Source organism: Mus caroli, unplaced genomic scaffold (assembly GCF_978045245.1).
Source record: "Mus caroli unplaced genomic scaffold, Mus_caroli_1 scaffold_2, whole genome shotgun sequence".
In the NCBI taxonomy this organism is placed as follows: domain Eukaryota; kingdom Metazoa; phylum Chordata; class Mammalia; order Rodentia; family Muridae; genus Mus; species Mus caroli.
This window is the reverse complement of record NW_028227257.1, coordinates 28,373,937-28,391,937: the sequence shown is the minus strand read 5'-3', so window position 1 is coordinate 28,391,937 and position 18,001 is coordinate 28,373,937. Positions and strand designations below refer to the sequence as shown.

General features: G+C 41.1%; 1 long non-coding RNA gene and 1 pseudogene across 1 annotated transcript; both read left to right on the top strand.

The window, feature by feature from the left end:
• The first annotated feature begins 12,380 nt into the window (after window positions 1-12,380).
• On the top strand, window positions 12,381-13,121 carry LOC147005771 (14-3-3 protein eta pseudogene; annotated as a pseudogene).
• A 2,143-nt stretch (window positions 13,122-15,264) lies between these two features.
• LOC147005770 (uncharacterized) lies at window positions 15,265-17,330 on the top strand. The gene is made up of 3 exons (XR_015044802.1): window positions 15,265-15,422; window positions 15,516-15,586; window positions 16,076-17,330. It is a non-coding gene; the product is annotated as an uncharacterized LOC147005770 (long non-coding RNA).
• The last annotated feature ends 671 nt before the right edge of the window (window positions 17,331-18,001 follow it).

Genomic DNA, 18,001 nt, shown 5'->3' with positions numbered 1-18,001 from the left:
GCATCATTTATGTTTTTAGCTATTTATCCGTATTTCAGAACTTACTCGGCCATACTCTAGGATCTTTAAACCTCGTTTTCTCTACTATATTGCCAATATTTAATTTTCTCTCATGTATAAACAAATTCCCTTCTTCCTAGGACCTAAACAACTGTGCATTTGACACATCTGGAATTCTTTATAACCTTGGAATACAAAGGTCATCTTGATGGCGACACAGACCTCCTCCACTGAAAAAACTGAAGCTCACTGTGTTGTGTGCTCATTGCAAACGCAAGTTGGACTGTCTTTCTACCCGAAATGATGACTTTAGTCTTTCCTGTATTGCATGTAGGTAGGAGTAAGGGGCCTTCCCTGTCTTTAATCCCCGTTGCTGCCGGGGGCACAAAGGACTCTGGGTGAGGCAGCTGTGCTGCATTATATTTGAACAGCAAAGGCTTCTGGGTGAGGCAGTTGGTGTGCATTATATTCGAGCACAAAGGCTTCTGGGTAAGGCAGTTAACAAACTTTGCCGTTGCTCCTGCACATAAGCCTCTGGTTGAAGCCGTTGGTGGGCAGTGCTGCTGCCTGTTTTTGGAGGACTCCTTTGGACCCCGGGGCTGTAAGCTCAAGGGGGTTGTCGTTTCAAATGAAAAGTAGGTAAATGTAGTAAATGTCTAAAATTTTAGCCGTCTAAAAGTTTAGACATTTAACTAAAGTATCTGATATCTACCTAATACAAATATTTACTGCAGAACATTACTGGTTTTTTCACCTTTATATGAGCTTCTTGGCTACAAGCATTGGTTTCTTAAACCAGGTGTAGTACACAGTACAGCACCGTTTAATATCCTTACTTGATTTGTAAAGTAGTTAAGAGCATAGCCTGCCCATTACATTTTTGTACATATCTGAAGCAGGTTACTCCATGATTTTAAAGACACCTTTTTTATAATGGAAGGATATGACAGCAATTGATGGTGGAATGGTTTCAGAGGAGGGAGGGAGGTAAGATTTCCAGGAATACTATAACAAACTTGAGTTAAGGTAAATTTTATTTTATTTTATTTTAATTAATTAATTAATTTATTTATTTATTTTCAGACAGGGTTTCTCTGTGTAGCCCTGGCTGTCCTGGAAGTCACTTTGTAGACCAGTCTGGCCTCGAACTCTGAAATCTGCCTGCCTCTGCCTCCCTTTTATTTATTTATTTATTTATTTATTTATTTATTTATTTATTTATTTATTTATTTATTTTTGAGACAGGGTTTCTCTGTGTAGCCCTGGCTGTCCTGGAACTCACTTTGTAGACCAGGCTGGCCTTGAACTCTGAAATCTGCCTGCCTCTGCCTCCCAAGTGCTGGGATTAAAGGCGTGTGCCACCACTGTCCAGCTAAGGTAAATTTATTGCCTCACACACTGGTGTCTAGGCGTGTAAAAGCAAGGTTTTGTCCAGGCTGTGCCCTCTGGAAGGTCTTAGTATGTTAGCTTCAGATGTTGGTTTGCAATACTAGGTGTCTCTTGGCTTTTGGCTCACCATCACTACACTGCCTGTCTTTCCCTTAAACTATGTGCTTTACTTTGTAAATGAAACCCACGGGATTAGAGCCCACTCTAATCTCATGAATTCAACTTGGTTACATCTTGAAAGATTCTTAGTATGGTTGAATCTAAACTGTGACCCCATAGACTTGTGTTTTAAATTCTTGGTTGGTCTTCTCTCAAGCTTTGCTTTTTGGGGAGAATTTGGAAGTTTCTGGACAATGGAAGGTGGGTCTTACTGGTTTTGACCCATGAAAATATCTTATAGATTCTCTCTGCTTCTTTGACCCCTGCAATGTGTGTGAACAGTGCTGTGTCTACACTCTGCTGCCATTATGACCTTGTGCTCAAGCTCACAGGGCCAAGCAAATATAAACACTGGTACAGTCTGTCAAAATAATTAAGTCATCTCTTACGTTACTTTTATCAGAAATTTGTCACAACTATGCAAAATAACTAATACACCCTTAGTTCTAACATTGTTGCCTTAACAGGTTCTGTAGTTAGAACTTAACACATAATTTTAGGAGCAAGGAATTCAATCTACTAAAACATAAAATCATAATAGTTGCCATAAAAATTACCTTTGACCCAAGGAGCACCTCAGTTGGTAAAATGCTCTTGGTTGTGAGAATGAAGACCTTATTCTTGATACCCTGTACCTATGTAGACTAGGTAAGTAGTTTTGCTGATTATCCTGGCCCTGGGGAGAGAGAGGCCATGTTCCCTGGAGCTCACTGGCTTGCCAGTCTAGCTAAGTTGGTAATTCCCAGGTGGCAGTGAGAGAGTCTGCCACAAAGGACAGGGTAGAAAATCACAGGGTGAGTGGCTGCTGAAGAGTTTGCTATTTGGTATCTGTGCATGCACATGCCTACCCGACCCCCGCACCCCCCACCCTGCTTACAATATCTTCATTTTAACTGTTTTTATATCCTGTTCACTTTTCTTTGTTTTCTTTATTTTGGGGGGGTTGGGTTTAGGAAAGGGTTTATTCAGCTTACACTTACACATTACTGTTCATTACACAAGGAAATCAGGATAGGGACTCACACAGGTTAGTAACTTGGAGGCAGGAGTGGATGCAGAGCCATGGAGGAATGTCGCTTTCTGGCTTGCTTCCCCTGCTTTGCTTGCCTATTTTTTTCCTTCAGTCTCAAATCTATGGTGTTTTTATTTCAAATACAATTTCTGTTTGTTTTTTTGTTTGTTTTTTCTATCTTGTGAGGACTGTTTTTTTTTTTTACCATTTTTTCTTTTTTATGAGATATTTTCTTCATTTATATTTTAAATGCTGTTCCTCCTATAGGGTTGACCATTTTTTAAGATACACCTAACATCCAGTCCATCATCTTGGACAATTAAATAGAACACTCTGTTATTTATCCTAACATAAAAGACTTATAAATCTATATGTTATGTCCTGATTTTGCTTGTGTACTATCTGAGAACTATATTCTCAAATACGTTTTCTCAGTGTTAAATAGCCTGGGTTGGCTATGAGACTGTAAGTAGTCTTTCTTTCTTTTTTTGTTTGTTTGTTTTTTTTTGTTTTTCCAGACAGGGTTTCTCTGTGTAGCCCTGGCTGTCCTGGAACTCACTCTGTAGACCAGGATGGCCTCGAACTCAGAAATCCGCTGCCTCTGCCTCCCGAGTGCTGGGATTAAAGGTGAGCACCACTACACCCAGCAATAAGTAGTCTTTCAACACCATCAGAATCTGAGCAACATCATCTCAAAATATGGAAAGCCTAACTCAGCTTCCAGAACTAAGACAGGTTGTAGAGTCAGCTGCCTACATATGCAGCTGCAGTCAGTGAGGAAGTTGGAGCATCAGTCTTCAGCCTTCTGCCCAGGGTCATTGACCGTCCTTTGAAAAACAGGAATTATTAAGGACTACCTTATTGTGTCTCAGCAGAACTAAGCTGTCCTAACCTGTAAACTGTGTCCTTTCAAGAATGGTATAGATCTGCAGGAATGATAGGCAATTTCTGCCCAGTGGCCTCCTACAATGTACTACCTCACCTGGAGGTAGAGATGCTCAATTTCTTCTTTGATCCCCAAAGGGGGATTTCTAGGAGCAGATATGTCTCAACAACAAAAGAATAAATAACATTAAATGTCACATTCTGTGGATTTCTGATGGGTTTGAAAACCAACTATCTATATAAATTAATCTGGACTGTTGTCCGTTAACTACGCTCAGCTAGTTCTAATTAAGTTGTGTGAAAACACCCTAACAATAAACTCAGAACCCTGAATTTGCTATTTGGCCCTTAACTCGCAGGCTTAAACATCTCAGATCAGTTTGTAATGACATTACAGAAGGGCTGGGTCCAAGCCTTGTACTTTTAAATTTTTTGTATCAATAGAAGAAATTTATACCAATGCTAACCTTGATTCTGTATTAACATAAATTGTATACCAAAATAAGAAATTATGACTTCAATTTAGTAACGATTGTAAAGATTTCTACCAAATGCAATTATTATTACACAATCAATTGTAGCTATTTTTCCCTGTTTTAATTATGACCATTTCCACATTCCCCAGGAAGACAACTAGAATAACCACCTCTAGACCCCCAAGTCCAGAAAACTGGGGCAAAGACTCTTCATAACTTCTTCAAGTTGAATATGGGTGATGGGATGTATTTGAAGTGGGGAAGTGTAGGGAAAATGGGGGAATTGGTTGGCCTTAAAAAGGCCACACCAATGATTGTTTTAGGGTCTGGTGTCTGTATCCTGACTGGATCTGGCTAAAAGTCCAAGCGATCAGAAGTTGAAAGCAGGTCAGTTCAGCATCCCTGCTGATGAGAGTCACTAAGGCTGTATATTGTGTAGTATACAAATCTCAAAACAAAGTTTTAGTATTATCAAGATCTCTTTTTGTTTGACTCTCTGGAATCTCGTCCTTCAGGGATCTCCCGTCATCACATCTGATCCATATAATTCTGGAAGGTGTACACACACTATTCACCGTATCTAAAACACTAAGGCAAACCCTTCCTCCCCAGTCAGCAGATCCTTGGGCCAGTGACCAGAAAACTCTTCATTTTGACCTCTCTCCCAGAAGACTAGTATAACCACAAAATTCAAAATCACATCCATTGGAAATTAAAACAATCTAAAACAAATGAAGTAAACTGAAATATTGTATGTGCCTATTCTTAGGCTTTTCCTATTTTGCCATGCCAGGAAATTAACCTAAAATTCCCATGGAGTCCACGTTCAAAGAATGAGTTATCCTGCAGGACTTCAAATCTTCTCAAACAATTGTCTTCACACAATTTCCCTGCTATCCTAAAAACATTTTGCTTAGTGTAAAAACCTATTCTCAGGCCTTTTTCCTAATCTTTCTTGTCAGGATAATCAACCCAAAATTCCAGTGGAGCCCATGTTCAAAGAATATGAGTTAATTATCCTGCAGACCTTATTTTATCACCTTTAAAACAATTGATTCACACTTCCATCTGCCCCTGCTTATAGGCAGGGAGCTTGTCAAACCAGGATTTTAACCAAAATTCCCATGGATCCCACATTAGAAAGAATATGAGTGTCCTGTAAGTATTAGAGTATATTATACCATTTTAAAGCAATTAATTCAATTTTTCACTAGTATCTGCCTATAAGAAGCAAGTAAAGTAGTTTTTACTGGTTAAGCTCTCTGCCTAGAGCAGCCATCCTGTTATACTATCTAACAGCTGTGCTCTCTTCCTGAGCCACAGACTTATGTAGTCTGTTAGTCTATGGCTTTTTATTGGGGAGTTGACTTCATTGATGTTAAGAGATATAGAGCAAAAGTGATTGTTGCTTCCTGTTATTTTTGATGTTATTTTTCTGTTTGTGTGCCTACCTTCTTCTGGGTTTATTGAAAGATTATTACTTACTTGCTTTGTCCAGTTCCTTCCTTGAGGTGGCATTTTCCATCTATTTTCCTTTGTAGGGTTGGATTTCAGATAAGATATTGTGTAAATTTGGTTTTGTAATGGAATATCTTGGTTTCTCCATGTATGGTAATTGAGTGTTTTTCTGGGAATAGTAGGCATCTAGCATTTATGTGCTCTTAATTTCTGTATGACATCTTCCCAGGATCTTTGAGCTATCATAGTCTCTGGTGAGAAGTCTGGTGTAATTCTTATAGGTCTGCCTTCATATGTTAGTTGACCTTTTCCCTTACTGCTTTTAATATTCTCTCTTTGTTTCGTGCATTTGGTGTTTTGATTATTATGTGATGGGAGGAATTTCTTTTCTGGTCCAAACTATTTGGAATTCTGTAGGCATCTTGTATGTTCCTGGGCATTTCTTTGGGTTAGAGAAGTTTTCTTCTATAATTTAATTGAAGATATTTCCTGGCCCTTTCAGTTGGGAATCTTCTCTTTTTTCTATACCTATTATCCTTAGGTTTGGTCTTCTCATTGTGTCCTGGATTTCCTGGATGGTTTGGGATAGGAGCTTTTTGCATTTTGCATTTTCTCTGACAGTTGTGTCCATGTTTTCTATGGTATCTTCTGCCCCCGAGATTCTCTCTTCACATTATGTGCATTACATCTCTGGATTCTGATTCTCTTCTGGCTCCTTCATTGACCTTTGGTCCATGGCAAGGCAAATGTCTCTTGAGGGCACGCATCTCGGTGTGGTTGTGTCCAGGGAGAAAACACAAGCATAGCTTCACCTCTTGTAAGAAGAGGAGTAGGAAACTGTCATTGAGAGGTTATTGGGTCCCTATATCTAACCAATGGGAGGGAAGTGTCCCTCGGCAAAAGTTTCCAAAGTTTGGTAACAGAGCTCAGCCTTTGTTCACTGAAGGAGAGAAAGATCTCGTGAAATAGGATTGGCATGAATGCTAGGTGTGGATCTCTTTTGGATTCTGGGTAGTGGAGCCAAGCAAGTGCTCCCTTTAAGGAGTAATTTGTTCTTTTTATGATTGTTTGTCATTGAAGATGATAGGGTACCCCCACAGAAATGACTGATCCTCCACAAGGATAACAAGTGCTGAACTATTGAAATGAGTAAGCATGTCTATTGCAGGACAAGAGTGTCCAGAGCACTCCCATTATTAGCATTGTTGATTTCATGGCCTTAATAGCATGACAGGCCTTTTCTCCTGTCATGGTCACCTCGTATAGAAGGCAGAACAAATATTTACCACCACATGTACATATCTAGGATTACCAAAAACTGGGTAATGGGTGATAACATTGTCAGATTGCATTGGGTGTAGACCTCTAGGATTAACTTCTTACAACCAAGGGGCCCCAATTGTTCAAGGGGTGTTAACATTGCACTATATCTTGTGAAATGTGTATATTGTGATATGGGCAATTTGGGCAAGAGATTATGTAAATTCTGAGGGGAAAGGTGAAATTGTTGGTATAACATTCTACCTTGTTCTAACAATTCCATCCACAGCCATATCATGGCATCAGGTCTCTCATTTCTTTTTGTTAATTTGTAGGCAATATAGAATGTGATCGTATATGAGAGATGAATCAGAGGTGTGTCCTGTTCTTGAAATACTCCTGGATAGGGCCATGCTGCAGTTGAACCAGGTGTTAACTATGGGGGACCAGATGACCAGTGATTGGTACCGATTGTTTCATGCCTGTTAAGTGAGTATTTAAGTTTTAAGATTATTTTTTCATAGTGATGAAGGTGTCCCTGATTGATCTTGACTTGCTGGCATAAAAATGTTAGTTTTCCAAAGACTACACCATCCTATCTGTTTCTTTGAATGCAAACTGAAACCTCACTGATTCCTTGATAGTACTTCTACCAATGTGTCTACTTGGTATCCACCCTGGATATTGAGCCATCTAAGAACCCTAAATCTTGTTAAACTTGAGTAGATATTCAAGGTTCTAAACACTTGACCTTTGAGGACAACTGATGTTCCTAGTGCAGTAGATCCTGCATCCCTGTACTCACTAAAAGTGGAATAGTGGGGCAGCGGTGGCGCACGTCTTTAATCCCAGCACTTGGGAGGCAGAGGCAGGTGGATTTCTGAGTTCCAGGAAAGCCAGTGCTACAGAGAAACCCTGTCTCAAAAAACCAAAAAAAACAACAACAACAACAAAAAAACCTACATGTTTTGATCAAGTGTGGCCTGGTGTCATGGCTAAAGGAAGGTGACTTGCATTTCCATCATAGATATAAACTTGGGGACAGATGTGAGTAATGCCACAAATGAGTGCATGTATGCCATGCACAATGTGGGAGACCAATGGACATTGGACAAAGTGGGAGATCAATAGACATTGGCAAATGTAGATGACCCAATACCTTTGATACATGTTCAGCAAGTATCAGAATGGACAGGAAGGAACAGTTGTTGACAGTTGGTAAGTCTCGTAGTGAGGTTCTGAATTATATCTTCACTATTATGCACTGAGAGAGAAGCTTGGTAACCTGATACCTTTGACAGGATACATAGTTCTTGTCCTTATATGTCACCTACGATTGATATGGCCTGGGACCATGAACAGGCATCAGCAGTGGTTTGTAACAGTTTTACAATTGAAAGGTTGTAGGCCATTCCTACCTAATAGGAGCATTTTGGATCAAGGCAGAACCAATAAAACTGTGTCGGGTTAAATGAAGATTGATTGAGGAAGAAATGGTTGCTGCTAACATAGTCAGGAGGAGTTCCATTAAAGAGATAGGTGAAGGTGTCTTGGGGAGGATAGAATAGGTGAGAAGGTAGTTACCAGACCCTATAGACTTGTGTGTACCAGGGTAATCTAAGGCACCAGAAAGAAGTCTCTATTGACGCATGTGGGCTTCAACACTTCTTGTTTTACCTAATATTTTTGAATTGTGATTGAGGAACCCAGGTCAAACACAACTGATATGCTCAAGGTATTCTGGCATCCCAGAGCAATTTGTCAGAATATTCATAGATGTCTCAAGAGTGTAGGTTAGGAATTTAAAAAGTTAAATTATTTTAATTGACAGGGTTGGTTTTAGGTTTGGGACAAAGCATAAATACACCATTGTTGGACTTTCCCCAGGAGGCTATAGTTCCACATCTACAAAAAGCCTAATGATATGCACTAGTACCCTAGCAAGTTTGCCTAGTTGTGCTGGACATGCATAGATTAGGATGACTTGTAGGTTCTTTTTAAATTGTAAATGTCAACACTTCATCCCAGAATGGCAGTGAAAGAGCTTACGGTAATCTGCCTTAACTTAGATCAATTACATGTTGTAAACATGTCTAATATATGACTTGTATCAGAGAGCACAAGCTTCAGTTTTCAAGTGCATGGTCTATGTGGGCTAGAACAGCTAAAATTTAAGGGCATGAATATAATCTAATATGCTAACATTATGACTATCATAGTATAAAATCTGAGTAAGAAAAGATTAGTGATAAAATATTAAACCTTGAAAATTTTAATCTTGAAGGATCTCCATTAAGTCAGATGTCATCTCTGTTGGCAAGTTTCTCTTTCTATGAAATCCTCAGGTGCTTTCTTGAGATGAGAGTGATGAATCCAGGAAGGGATACTTGCAATATTAACAGTGTTGGGCATCCTTCCTGCACTAATGGAAGTTAGTTTGGAAGTGATGTGTCAGCAGCTGTTAGTGTTGATGTGATGTACCAGCACAATGCCAGCAGATTGCAAAAGGTGGTCAGGTAATGAGGGGAAAAAAACGTATCCATAGGTGATTATAGTCCTGTCAGGGACTCAGAGAATGAGGAATCTGTTATCCCCTCTTGATGTATCCAGGGAATTTTGTGTGTGTGTTTGGGGGCAGCATCCATAGACTTTAATATGAATATCTATCCAGCGGCCATGGTTGTGAGGCTGAGATGAAAAGGGATTGTTGATGAATAATTGTTCAGCAGATTGTCACTGAGTGGATTTGCATAGGGTTTGTGAGGGTATTAACATCAGTTTTAAGCAACATTTGATTTATTGATATAGACATAACATTTTCCTTACTATCATATACATGTCCCTAACTTCCGTACAAATTAGTCTCTGGCAAGAGAGTTCATTACTTTCTGGAAGGTCTCGAGTCTGTCATCTGTGGATCTCCGCTGTCATCTGTGGGGCTTGGTGTCTTGGAAGCCTTCAGTCAGAAGGTGTGTCTGGACAAAGGCAGCTTTACTGCCCTAGGCAGGTCCAGGGAGTTGGAGGGTGCTTCTCTCTCTGGCTTGTGGAAGCAGCACTCTATTTCCTCCATTTGTAGTGATAAACCTGTAGAATAATCAACAACAGGGGGGCAGAATTCCAGCAGGGGGATGTCTGCACAGTGTGGGAAATGTATATATGAAACTTGAAACATCTTGATTGTGAACACGTTGCTGGTCTGTTGTTATGGTCCTAGAAAAAAGTCCAGGGTGTTTAAGGAATGTAGTCCTGGAAGGAATCCTTTAAGTGGGGAGTTACATGTGTTTTATTAAGAAAACCACACAGGGATCCATCCCATAATTAGCCTCCAAAGGATGACACCATTGCATACACTAGCAAGTGTTGGCTGAAAGGACCCTGATATAGCTGTCTCTGTGAGACTAGGCCAGGGCTTGGAAAATACATAAGTGGATGCTTACAGTCAGCTATCGGAGGGATCACAGGGCCCCCAATGGAGGAGCTAGAGAAAGTATCCAAGGAGCTAAAGAGATCTGCATATGTATCAAAAGATGGCCTAGTAGGCCATCACTGGAAAGAGAGGCCCATTGGACATGCAAACTTTATATGCCCCAGTACAGGGGAACGCCAGGGCCAAAATTGGGAATGGGTGGGTAGGGGAGTGGGGGGGAGTGTATAGGGGACTTTTGGGATAGCATTGGAAATGTAATTGAGGAAAATACGTAATAAAAAAAAAAGAAAGAAAACCAGAGGGACAGTTGAGAATTTGTCTGCTTTAGATGGACGAGGAAGAATATATCATGGTAATCATTTATCTGGGATATGCAGTAGTAATAATTTGTCTGTAATTGGTTGTTAATTAGCAATTTAATAATGATTCTTAACATTGTTGGTTTGACCTGTTAGAGTGGATTAAATATGATTTTTGAAGCTTACAAGGAATTTTAAACAAATTGTAAGTTTTCAGAGGAATTTTAGGGTAGAAGGCAAGAACATAGTTTCAGGTATCCCTGTTAGGGGGGAAATAAACCTTTAAATAAAGAAGTTTAAAATTTTGAGATAAAAGACAAACATTGTTTCTGGTGTTTCTCTTAGGGAGAATAACAAACATTTAAATGAAGAAGTCTTAAAAATTTGGGGGATAAGGGTTTTAGGTGTGTTTTTTAAAATTCTCAGTAACAAGAGTTCATCTATTGTCTTTGCATATTTAATCCAGTTAAATAACACTATGTCTGCCATGTAGCTAGTAACCTCATATGTCCAACTTCCTAGGAGTTCCACCAGGGAATATCTCCCAGCAATGTATATTTCCTGGAGTTCCAATCTCTCTACTGAAACTCCCACCTTCTACTTCCTGTCCTTTGGAACGAGCCATCATTTTTTATTGGTAAATTATTCCTCCACACTGTACACAAGAGATTACTTCTTGAGCACACAGTAATGAAATCTGCTTGTTTGCCATGATTTTGCTCTTTCACAAGCATGATGGTCTCTTTGCATTGGGAAGGCAGCAACACAAGCTGGGTAAACCTTTGGCATTTCTGTTCAGGCCCTTCTGGCACCATTGTCTTCGTGAGACTTTGGGTAAACTCTGGCAGTACCCTCAGAAGTGCTCTGGAATATGGCATTTTCTCTTCTGAGCCTCGTGGTGAGTGTTCTCGCCCCGAACTTCCTTAGTGGAATCCTATAGACAGCCATAAGTGTTCTTACCAGAAGTGCATGCGAATGAAGATTCCCATAGAGGCCAGAGGTACTGGACACATGGAGCTGAAATTATAACATGTGTGAGCAACCCTGTGTGTGTGCTAGGAATTGAACTTCAATCCCTCTATCTACAGAAAAGGCTCTTAGCCAATATTTCTAACTCCACACACTCCAGATTTTTATAACTGTGTGCTAATTCATGTCTTATAGTCTTCTCAACCCTCACCTAAATCTGTGGTGAGGTTAGACCAAGTTCTCACAATTACGGAAAGATCTAACTGTATCAGTTAAATTGAAATTCTTAATTTTTTTTAACGTCAGAAGATGATAGACAACTATTTTGGGGTAATGACTGATTTCCACTTTGCCCAGGTCACTAAGAGACAAATGCTGTACAAGGCATTCAAGTGATTCCTTAAATGGAGCTCACATCTACCCATAGTACAGTTTAGAAACCAAGAAGCTCACCGCTCTCTTGTTCAAATCTTCATGATTATTTTTGAAAAATGGGTTAAAAGTTGATTGGGAAAGGATAAACTAATTTTAAGTGAATCTAGTCATCCATGTTTTACATTTTCTATACATGTATTTATATATAGATATAGTCTCACTACTTAGCACAGACTGATATGGAATTTCCTATATAGACTTCAAATGGTGAGAGAAAAAACCCATGGCATTTAATGAAGAATGAAATTAGATCTTTATCTCTGCCCACATAAAAATCAACTCCAAATGGATAGAAGACGTTAAAGTAAGACCTGACACTCTGAAATTGCGAATGGAATAGTAGGAAATATTAACCAGAGTCGGGACATATAGGTTAGAACTTTGTGAGTTGAGCTCCTCTCCCGGTGGCTCCACAGCACTTGCCATAGTGCATGCAGCCAGACACCAGAAGGCCAGAGCAGGGGTATAGCCTGCAGCCTCCCACCAGCTGGCGAGCCAGTGTGCATGCGCGATAGAGGCCTTGGAGGCAACAGGGAAGAGGATGGGCTGGTGAGCAAGAGAGTGAGTGAGAAGACTGTGGGCTTGAGAGGCTAGGCCCAGTCATGAGCGAAATGGGGGATGGAGAGCAGCTGCTGCAGTGGGCGCAACTGGCAGAGTAGGCGGAGCGCTATGAAGATATGGCCTCCTCCATGAAGGTGGTGACAGAGCTGAATGAACCACTATCTAATGAAGATAGAAATCTCCTCTCTGTGGCCGACAAGAATGTAGTTGGCGCCAGGCGATCTTCTTGGAGGGTTATTAGTAGCATTGAGCAGAAAACCATGGCAGATGGGAATGAGAAGAAGTTGGAGAAAGTTAAAGCCTACCGGGAGAAGATTGAAAAGGAGCTGGAGACAGTTTGTAATGATGTCTTGGCTCTGCTTGACAAGTTCCTTATCAACAACTGCAATGATTTTCAGTATGAGAGCAAGATGTTCTACCTGAAAATGAAGGGGGATTATTACCGCTACCTGGCATAGGTGGCTTCTGGGGAGAAGAGAAATACTGTGGTTGAAGCTTCTGAGGCCACATATAAGGAAACCTTCGAAATCAGCAAAGAGCACATGCACTCAACAGACCCCATCCGGCTTGGCCTGGCCCTTAATTTTTCTGTGTTCTACTATGAGATCCAGAATGCACCAGAGCAGGTCTGCCTCTTAGCCAAACAAGCCTTCGATGATGCTATATCTGAGGTGGACACATTAAACGAGGATTCCTATAAGGACTCCACTCTCATCACACAGTTGCTGCGAGACAGCCTCACCCTCTGGACGAGCGACCAGCAGGATGAAGAAGCAGGAGAAGGCAACTGAAGACGCTCCAGGTCCCTGGCTCTTCCTTCACCCCACCCCCCATTATCACTGATTCTTCCTTGCCACAACCACTCTATCTAGTGCTAAATCTATCTGTATTGGCAGCACAACTATTCAGATCTGCCCTCCTGTCCCTTGGGAAGCAGTTTCAGAAAAACCTTCATGGGCATTTGCTGGACTGATGGTTGCTTTGAGCCACATGTGCTCCCTTTTTGAATTGTGCAGAGAAGTGTGTTCTAAACAAAGCATTCTATTATGTCTGTTGATCTCTAGCAAGTCCAGGTGATGGTAATTGAGTGTAGAAAGGAGAATTAGCCAACACAGGCTATGTCTGCTATTTAAAACAAGCTGATAATGTTTTGTTAAGCAGTACATCTTGTGCATGCAGAAATGAATTTGACCCTCTCACCCCTCCCTTCAGCTAATGGAAACTGACACAGGGACAACTCCTTCCTTAACCATCAGCTTAAAAACTGTTTCTTGTGAGCTTTCAGCAGCTCTTGCTGTGCCTCTTTAAATTATGATGTGCACACACCTTCTTTTCAATGCAATTCATCAGAGGTTTTTGATATGTGTAAATTTTTTTTGGATTGTGATTAAGAATCATGGATTTATTTTTTGTAACTCTTTGGCTATTGTTCTTGTGTACCCTGACAGCAACATGTGTGTCAACCTGTGTCAATTATGATGGGTGGTTATGAAATGCCAGACTGCTAAAATGAATGGTTTGGACTTAAAAGAGTAAATAAATGCTGCTTTGGGGATATTAAAAAAATGAACTTTGTGAGTTGAACTGCATTTGTCCAGGAAATATGGTCAATCATTGATAAACGAGTAATAAATATCAAAATGTGAACTAGTTTAGGAATTTTTTTGATCTTGAAAGCCTCTCCAATTCTAGTTCACATGACAGCACAGAACATTCTTTGTGTCCTAAAGAAAGTTCTGCCCCCTCAACAGGACATGAATGGAAGGGCAGAAATACAAGTTGAGGGTGAACCAGATTACTGCTACATAAGTGAGTGCTTTTTGAATAAAGTCAGGGCCCTGGTTAGAATCTCCAAACCCAATTATAAGGTTTTTTGAAGATACTGAGATAGGACAACTGCAAGGAGAATTGAGAATATTTCAAAATGAATTTTTAAAACAAACAAACAAACCACACCTAATCCTTTAACAATGTGGCTAGCCTATTTCCACATGTTTATTGCAGAACAATGTAATTAGGCCTTCTAATAAAGAGGTCCAAACCTGCCACCACAATACCCATGATTCTGAACAGCAGGAGGGTCAGGAGTTGTAAGCCAGCCTAGGCAATACAACAAGACCTTTTCTCAGAAATATAAAGGGGAGAAGGATACTGAGCTGTGTGGTCACCTTCTGTAGACTTGAAGGACATTATAGTAAGAAAAATCATCTTCAAAAGAGAGGGAAATACTGCCCAAATGAAGTCTAAAACAAAAGTGTACACTAATGATAAACAACACTAGAATGTAGAGATGTCTCTAGGATGGAGACTAGGCAGTATGGAAGAGGAAGAGGGCAGAGATATAAAACACAGGATGAAGACCAGAATGTGTCCTGGAGAATTACTGATGCTCTCACCATGGAAAGAGCTTTTCATTTGCAAGATAGGCATGTTGACTAAGTCCAGTGTCAGTAGATTTACATAGGTATAATTTAGTATAACTCAGCTTGTTTTTGAACACACTAAAAGTTTATTGTAATAAGTCAATACTCTATGTATTCAGAGTTGTTTATGTCCTATATTTTTTGTCCAGGTTCCTGGGTATCACATACTTGGTAACACTTCTGCCTAAGAAATTAAACTCTCAGCTCTCTGTGGACATTCTCAATGGCTAATCTTCACTTGAACATACAATACCTAAAATAAGAAATGGGTCAGCTTTGAATATCTCGGACTTTTTGACAGATCGTCTCCGTCTTTCACTTCTGTAGGTAATGGTTGTTGTCACTGCTTTAGAGGGCATCCAGTATAAAGAGTCTTTTTCACCTCACACAACATGTCTCTCAGGTATCTATGTCTTGTATGTCTGGCTCTTTCAGATGACAGTATTTCTTGAGACATCTTACTGGAGAAGTGGTGTCCATGCCTAAGAGACTGAGGGGGCAGTAACACCAATTGACTCTCCTTTCACCATATCCTCAGTGGTGGAGGTAGGGGCTTGAGAAGCCCGTTGCCATGGTCACTAGACACCTACCAGGAGAGGGAAGAACCGTCGAGAGTGAGGATGTTCTCTAAATTCCACATATAGTCTTCTCCAACAACAAAGGGTCAGGGTAAGGTGATGGGTGACCTGGGATCAGAACATGGTATTCTTCTCTTGGTGTTCCCAGTCCATCTGGCTAATGGAATTTTCTGTGTTCTCCTAGCTCTGGCCCTACTTCTCTGCCAATCAGCAGGAGCCTCTTCCACCAAGGAGACCTGAAAACAAGAGGTTTTGGTAAGACTAACAAGTGTATTCAATCATGCCTTCCCCATGGCTTAAGCAAGGGAGCATCATCTGTGTGTCCCTATGGCATCCGGTATGTTAAGGCTTGAGGAATATCTCCTGCACCAAGTAGATGAAGCTGGCCTCAGGCTTTGTGCCTTGTTGAGTGTGGTCCCAGGAGTCCTTTGGTAACTTCAACACAGGGTCTTATAGGCAGCAAAGGCACCAGACTTTCTCAGCCTGCTGCATGGGGACAGAAAACTGTATAAACAGCAACATCCTTGCAGGATATCAGAAAGAAAACAGCATGGGTCTTTGTGTGAGATACATAAGAAAGGCAGGGTATACAGGAGAGTGGGACTAAAGAGGGGTATATATAAATCTGGCCACTTAAGTCCCTGAGTTTTTGTAGGTGGTGGAAGGTGGCAGGTAAACATAAACCACCCAATGGAAAGCCCTCACTGTCAGACCAGAGGATCTCTGTTGTTTTTCCATCCACAGGTTCTTATTCATGATCATGTTTGGAACCAGATCCAGATCTGAATTCAACTGTCAAACACTCGAGACTTCTCCTTGACTCCACACAGAGGACAGGTGGTGCACCTCATCTTTCACGTGGTCAGATGTCCTAGGACAAAATGTTCACCATGGCATGGCAAATGGCTCTGATGACGCAGTCGAAGAGGTGGTTAGTGTTTTCAAATGAGCATGGAGACAAGAGAAAACTAATTTGGAATGACACCTAAGGGCACATGAAATATGCAAGTACTTTGTTTAGAATGGAGGTTCTCTCCACTTCAAGGAAAATTCACTAGCATCAACTGTACATAAGTACATCTCAAAGTGCGTGTGTGTGTGTGTGTGCTTCAGATATTGAGAAGAGTGCATCCAGATGATGCAGGTTTCAAAGCAACAAGCAAACTCAACAATAATAGTTACAGTGCTGGGGTGAGTTGTGAAGGTGTCTGAATCTTTGTGGGTTAGGAGCAAGCTGTCCAGGAAGTCAGGATGGTTTTGAGAGCTGCACCAAAAGCAATGGACTCACCTGTTCCTGTCCACTCTCCCCTCATGAGCACAATATGGACACTCCCTGCACTCTCATTGCTCTGTTTCTGACTCCAGCTGTTCAGCTGTCATCATCTTGGACACAATCACAGGAGTTCAGGAAGTCTGGGGTCTTACTCTGCTTCCAGTATCTACTGTATCTTCTAATGGCTCATGGGTACATTTGGAGACAGGCAGCTCATGATCTTACCATGCCTGGAAGTTCCTTTAAGACCTGTCTTCCTGATGATGACCTGCATGCAGTGGTACCTCATTCCAGGATTTCTGAGTTACATGGAGCTCCTCACTTGGCTGGAACATTTGTGACACTACCAGCCATCATGAAACAACCTAGAGCACAGACAGGGGAGTCATGAGATCAGACCCGTCTCCTAGAATCCTTGCTCAGTCCTCATGCCCCAGAGGACCTGAGAGGGCTATCACGCCCCAACACACACACTGCTCCTGTGCAGATAGAGGAATAGTTTGCCTTTACTTACAACCTGTGATGTAGATATGGCTTCCCACAGGGGCCAAGCCCTGGGAATTCCTACCTGATTCTCTCCTGAGCCTGTCTTCATCCTCAACAGGCTGCTATCTACTCTCTGATTCCATCTTCCAGGAACTACAATGCCTCCAAGTATACTTGAAACAGATACAAGAAAGGGGTTTTCAGTACAAACTTGCAGGACTTATGGCTGGCTCTGCTAGCCCTGTGATAGCATGGGCTCTCAGGCTGATTCCTCCTGAGTGCTCCACTGATCCCTTCACCCACCCTCCCTCAGCATTCTGGCACAGCCTCCAGACACATTCCTCTTGTCTCTACATGCAGTCAATGTACTCAGGAAGGCTACTGTGGGATTGGACTTGTGGTGAAATTATATATTATCACCATCCACTAAAATGTGTATTTTTATAACATCTTTATTTCAAAGCATGTCATGTAATCCAGGAAACAGTTCAATGTGCTAAAGTATTTGCTGCTAAGCCTGGAGACCCTAATCCATTCCCAAGGACAGACATGGTGTAAAGAAAGCACTGAGTTCTGCAAGTTAACCTCTTTGCACAGACCATTGATAACTATTTTTTCTTTATAGTGAGGGATATCTCTTTCTTAAAGATCCTAGATGGAAAAGTGCACAGTAGCCTGTGCTCGTGCCTCTCACCATGGAATCCCGCTCTGCCTTTTTAACTCCGAGCCAGGATTTTGTTGTTAGCTACACATGCTCTCTTTTGGATTGGCAAACAGCAACATAAAATCAGTGTTCTTTTATAATCCAGTTCTTCAGGGTATTCCAGAGCTGCCTTGTAGATGGGACCTGGGATGCAGTCTGAAACCTGTCAGGAATGTGTCCTTGGGTGTATTTGGGAAAGACAGGCTTG